Raw genomic sequence first — 6,814 nt, 5'->3', positions numbered from 1 at the left:
GGATCTGCAGTATTCGAAGGGTGAGCTTTTCTAATATTGTCTCAACCCTGGGGTACCCCTCTTCACTAATACCTGCCCGGGCAGTGCACTACCTACAGGACTAAGGGCCTCATGCAGTAAGCCCCGATAAGGCTTTTTCGGCATTTTATAGCCGTTTTTTGCCCTCCTGATTCAGTAAGCCCCGATAAGTGGGAATTATCGGCAACTTTTCTTCCGAAAAAAAAAATTTCGCCACCCGGCTGCCGATAAGCCACTTATCGGGACTTTTTTTTCCCGCCTGAATTCAGTAAGCCCCGATCAGCTTTTTGGTGCTGATCGGCAGGCCAGATTGGAGATTTTATGGCCAATCCAGCCCGCCAACTAAAGTTGGCAACTTGCTGAAGGAGAAGCATCGGCAAGGGCGACACTTAGGAAAAATCAGCCCTTTTTCCTGCCTGTGATTGATGCCGGGGGTCTCCGGAGCTGATACCCGCACCGGAGCCCCCCGGCATGCATCCGAGGCAGGAAAAAGGCATTTAAAAGCCACTTCATTACCGTAGCGGCTAACCGCTAAGGCAATGAAGGGGTTAACCCACCGTGCCAGCGTTATTGTGGGTAGCGGGGATGGGTGAGGGGGGTATTTGGCCCTGGGTGTGAGTTTAGGACTTGCGGGGGGGATGCGGGGGCACTTAACCCCTTCACGACCGTAGCGGTTAATACCGCTACGGTCCTGAAGGGGTTAAGGCCTCCCGTTACCCACCCGCAAGCCCTAAACAACCACCGTTGGGTCTAATGCCCCCTTCACACACCCCCACTACCCACAATAATAAAAAAAAAACACCTCAGCCCCACAATAACGAATTAAATAAATATTTAAATAATATATATATATATACCCAACAACACCTATACCCCCCTAACATACAGTATACAGTAGCGACAAAGTTTATTCGAGCAAATGCCGCTCGGCAGGATGCGTGGCGGCAGCGTGGAGAAGCGTTGAGTAGCGGCTCGTTCGCGTGACGTCGGTGACGTCACAGTCAAGCGAGCGCCCGGCTTCCCCGGCTTCCCCGGCTTCCCCGGCTTCCCCGGCTTCCCCGACTCCCCTGAAGGTTTGAAGTGAGGTAAGCGGGGGAGTGGGGAAGCAGAGGGGCACAGCAGGCGCAGCTAGAGGGTCGGGAAGGTGTTTAAATTGCGCGCGGATTGGAGGGGGGGGGGAACGGAGGGGACGCGGCTGGATGCGGCTGATGTGCTGACTTTCCTCAGCACCAGCCGGAGTAAATCCCGGTGAACCGGCGGCATTTGCTCGAATAAACTCTGTCGATACTGTAGTAATGGGCAGAATGACTATTATCCACAAATGGATAATAGTGCAGTTGTCCATTTACAATACATACACAACAATAAAGACTTTAAATACATATAGCACTCACCCATGTCCCACTGCCACGATGAAGGCCATCCTCATCTTCATCCTGCCCATGCCCCATCCGCTTCTGCAAAACAAACACAAGAATTACAACATCCAAATTAATGTCCCCTAACCCCTTAATCACCATAGCGGTTATTAACCGCTACAGTTATTAAGGGGTTAAGCCACCATCACCCACATACCCTCCCCCACAAAGCCCCCCAACCACCCTCACCCAATACCCACAGGGGAGTCCTACCAAATACCCTTGGGCCTAATACCCCCTCCCCCAGCACATACAGTACAATAATGTGCCAAATAACTATTATCCACATAGGGATAATACATTATTTGGCCATTATTAAACACATTCAATAACGTTAAAATGTAAAGAAAATTGTACTAACCTCATCAATAAGAAGTCTCCGTCGCCAGCATCATCCTTGGGGTCCGTTGCCAACATTAGAAATAGCCACAACATTTGAATATCATTAACATAACACTGAACCCCTTAATCGCCTTATCGGGTACTAACCTGAAAGGTAATTAAGGGGTGAAGCCATCCTGCAATGCCTACAACAGTTATGCATAACATCCTCAGTGAAATTAAAACCAATATCCTAACCAAATTCCATTTAATCATTCAATCTGTAGGCTCACATGCCTCATAAAACATTGCATTTACAGTGTATACATGTAGCATAACATGTAAACTGCATGTACACGCTGCAAATCAATGTTAACAATACAATAATGCCACTCAAATCGCCATACATCACAAGAAGTATATTATTTAATACAATAAACTCACCATCAATGAATTACCACACATCAATTACATCCCTAAACAATTCAAATACCATCCATACCAATTACACAATGAACTAAAGCTATCCTAACAGAGAACAACTTCAAAACATAGTCAAAAGTACACCAACAATTACAATATAATAAAGCAAGGCTTTCCATATCCAACTGTACGGCCTGGAAGCCCAAAACTTACATCTGTCTAATATCTGATTTAGCACACATCAATGCATAGCCACAATGATTAACAATACAGAATTAGAAGCTTTAACAACACTATCATTTCTTACCCTGTATATATATCTGTACACATACATACAGACATACATACAGTGGGAAGAAATGATATGCATTGTAAAAAATGAAAACATGAAAAAGCAACACAAAAAACAGTTACATTAAGTACATTTCTTTATTTAACTTACCATTACTTGCCCCCACCGACTCCCGTTGATCAGCTTACTCACGAACCAATCCACGACACCATCCACGACACCATCCAGGAACAAATCCACGAACCAAACCAGGAACCAATCCAAGAACAAGTGCAGGAACCAATCCAGGAAGCAAGCCACGAAGAAATCCAAGAAACAATCCACGACACGATCCAGGAACAGGAACCCATAAAAGAAAAAAACATAACAAATTAAACATTAAAATAATAAAACATGACAATCAAGGGTTGTACTAGTTTTATTCTTAGTGAATCTGTATTACAATACCTTGTTCCGGGGTCTTCTTGACGTCCGGTGCCACGCCCTGGTCTTCAATCTTCAGGAGGAGGTCCGTCCTCCTCGGCATCTGCCTTCAAAATGAGACGACATAGGCTTTTAAAGGCCTATGACGTCACATTTGTCGTCATATGGTTCCCACGGCCCTGATTGGGCCGTGAAAACCATGTGTGTTGGCCGATGTAAAAAAATTGATGACGTCACTTAAAGGCAATGCCAGCACAGCCAATCAGAATGGCTTTGCTGCTATTGCCTTTAAGAAAACGTCATGAAATGACACATGGCCGGACTCACATGGTAAGCCAGCCAATCAGAGCGTGGGAACTCCATCCCTACTCTGATTGGTTCAAGTACCATGTGAGTCCGGCCATGTGTCATTTCATGACGTTTTCTTAAAGGCAATAGCAGCAAAGCCATTCTGATTGGCTGTGCTGGCATTGCCTTTAAGTGACGTCATCAATTTTTTTACATCGGCCAACACACATGGTTTTCACGGCCCAATCAGGGCCGTGGGAACCATATGACGACAAATGTGACGTCATAGGCCTTTAAAAGCCTATGTCGTCTCATTTTGAAGGCAGATGCCGAGGAGGACGGACCTCCTCCTGAAGATTGAAGACCAGGGCGTGGCACCGGACGTCAAGAAGACCCCGGAACAAGGTATTGTAATACAGATTCACTAAGAATAAAACTAGTACAACCCTTGATTGTCATGTTTTATTATTTTAATGTTTAATTTGTTATGTTTTTTTCTTTTATGGGTTCCTGTTCCTGGATCGTGTCGTGGATTGTTTCTTGGATTTCTTCGTGGCTTGCTTCCTGGATTGGTTCCTGCACTTGTTCTTGGATTGGTTCCTGGTTTGGTTCGTGGATTTGTTCCTGGATGGTGTCGTGGATGGTGTCGTGGATTGGTTCGTGAGTAAGCTGATCAACGGGAGTCGGTGGGGGCAAGTAATGGTAAGTTAAATAAAGAAATGTACTTAATGTAACTGTTTTTTGTGTTGCTTTTTCATGTTTTCATTTTTTACAATGCATATCATTTCTTCCCACTGTATGTATGTCTGTATGTATGTGTACAGATATATATACAGGGTAAGAAATGATAGTGTTGTTAAAGCTTCTAATTCTGTATTGTTAATCATTGTGGCTATGCATTGATGTGTGCTAAATGTATTTTATTTTTAGACAGATGTAAGTTTTGGGCTTCCAGGCCGTACAGTAGGATATGGAAAGCCTTGCTTTATTATATTGTAATTGTTGGTGTACTTTTGACTATGTTTTGAAGTTGTTCTCTGTTAGGATAGCTTTAGTTCATTGTGTAATTGGTATGGATGGTATTTGAATTGTTTAGGGATGTAATTGATGTGTGGTAATTCATTGATGGTGAGTTTATTGTATTAAATAATATACTTCTTGTGATGTACAGCAGCGGCAGCTCTTATTCGAGCAAATGCCGCTGGCTGTATGAGGCTGGGAAGCGGGTAGCCGCGGCGCGTGGCGGCGCACTGTGACGTCACAGTCACATGCGCGCCCGGCTTCCCCGTCTTCCCCGGCTTCCCCAGGCTTCCCCGACACCCCTGGACATCAAATTAAGGTAAGCGGGGGTGCGGGGAAGCAGAGGGGCAGAGCAGGAGCCGGGCTCGGGGTCCGGAAGCATAATAAGTTGCGCGCGAGTTGGAGGGGGGGTGCGTGGGGGAAACGCGGCGGCGCGCGGTTATTACTGGCGGCAGCTGGGGTAGATCCCGGCATGCCGCCGGCATTTAGTGCGATAAAGTATGTCACTACTGTATGGCGATTTGAGTGGCATTATTGTATTGTTAACATTGATTTGCAGCGTGTACATGCAGTTTACATGTTATGCTACATGTATACACTGTAAATGCAATGTTTTATGAGGCATGTGAGCCTACAGATTGAATGATTAAATGGAATTTGGTTAGGCAATTGGTTTTAATTTCACTGAGGATGTTATGCATAACTGTTGTAGGCATTGCAGGATGGCTTCACCCCTTAATTACCTTTCAGGTTAGTACCCGATAAGGCGATTAAGGGGTTCAGTGTTATGTTAATGATATTCAAATGTTGTGGCTATTTCTAATGTTGGCAACGGACCCCAAGGATGATGCTGGCGACGGAGACTTCTTATTGATGAGGTTAGTACAATTTTCTTTACATTTTAACGTTATTGAATGTGTTTAATAATGGCCAAATAATGTATTATCCCTATGTGGATAATAGTTATTTGGCACATTATTGTACTGTATGTGCTGGGGGAGGGGGTATTAGGCCCAAGGGTATTTGGTAGGACTCCCCTGTGGGTATTGGGTGAGGGTGGTTGGGGGGCTTTGTGGGGGAGGGTATGTGGGTGATGGTGGCTTAACCCCTTAATAACTGTAGCGGTTAATAACCGCTATGGTGATTAAGGGGTTAGGGGACATTAATTTGGATGTTGTAATTCTTGTGTTTGTTTTGCAGAAGCGGATGGGGCATGGGCAGGATGAAGATGAGGATGGCCTTCATCGTGGCAGTGGGACATGGGTGAGTGCTATATGTATTTAAAGTCTTTATTGTTGTGTATGTATTGTAAATGGACAACTGCACTATTATCCATTTGTGGATAATAGTCATTCTGCCCATTACTATACTGTATGTTGTGTATTGATGCTATGTTTATTGGGGGCATTTGTCCCCAATAAACATGCTACTATGCGTTAACCCCTTCATTGCTTTAGCGGCTATCCGCTATGGTAATGAAGCAGCATTAATGTATTTTAATAATATTGTGCGGAAGCAGGAGGCCCCCTGAGCTGAAGCGCATTTATTTGTGGCTCAGAGACCCCCTGCCTCCCGAGTTACAGGCCCCGGTTTGGGCCATCGGTTACAGTGTGGACGCCATGTTTATTGCGGGGACGCTATAAACATGGCGGCGACACTGCCACCCGATGACACATACCGGGGCCTGTAACTCGGGAAGCAGGGGGTCCCTGCTCCACAAAGCAATGCGGTTCAGCTCAGGGGACCCCCTGCTCACTGTACAGTATAATTAAAAAGACATTCATGCTGCTTCATTACCGTTGCACATAGCCGCCAAGGTAAGGAACGAGTCTTTATTGATGTGTGTGTGTTTTATTTATACTGTACATGTGCAGAGGGTCTCCGGAGCAGAACAGCGTTGGTTTGAGGTCCGGGGACCCCCTGCCCCCGAGATACAGGCCCCTTTATGGGGTGCCGGTATCCCTCTGGTTTGTTTACAGGTCGCGGTCACGTGATCGGGACCTTTAAACGCCGAGGGATACCGGCACCTCATAAAGGGGCCTGTATCTCGGGGGGCAGGGGGTCCCCGGACCTCAAACCAACGCGGTTCAGCTCCGAAGACCCCCTGCACATGTACACTATGAATAAAAGTTGTTTTTAAATACTTTTTTTGGTGCCGAAGTTTGCGCTGAGAGAGCGGCTTGTCTCTCTCAGCTGCAAACATCTATCGGCACCAAAGGCTTATCGGGAGCCTTATCGGGAGCCAGGCTGTATCGCCACAGCTCATCGGCAGCTTTGCTTTCGCAGTGCTTCAGCAGGGATCGGAAGGATTCGGCCCTTACTGAATACTGCGAGGGCAAATCGCCCAAAAAAAACATTTTCGCAATTCGTGCCGAAAATTTTGTATCGGGGCTTACTGCATGAGGCCCTAAGACTTTTACATCGGGCAACTCCCGTTTTCAATCCCCTGTAGAGTGATCAGGTGTTACCGCATATCTTTTCAATCAGCACTATATATATTTTGTTTTATTTTCAATTACCATTCATGCATTGATAACATTGTTGTCCCAGAGGTTGTTTTCTTGGGACAAGTTTTCTTGGGACAAGTTTAATCACAACCCCCATTGTCTGC

The sequence above is a fragment of the Ascaphus truei genome, chromosome 2 (genome assembly GCF_040206685.1).
Source record: "Ascaphus truei isolate aAscTru1 chromosome 2, aAscTru1.hap1, whole genome shotgun sequence".
In the NCBI taxonomy this organism is placed as follows: Eukaryota; Metazoa; Chordata; class Amphibia; order Anura; family Ascaphidae; genus Ascaphus; species Ascaphus truei.
This window is presented reverse-complemented; position numbering follows the sequence as displayed.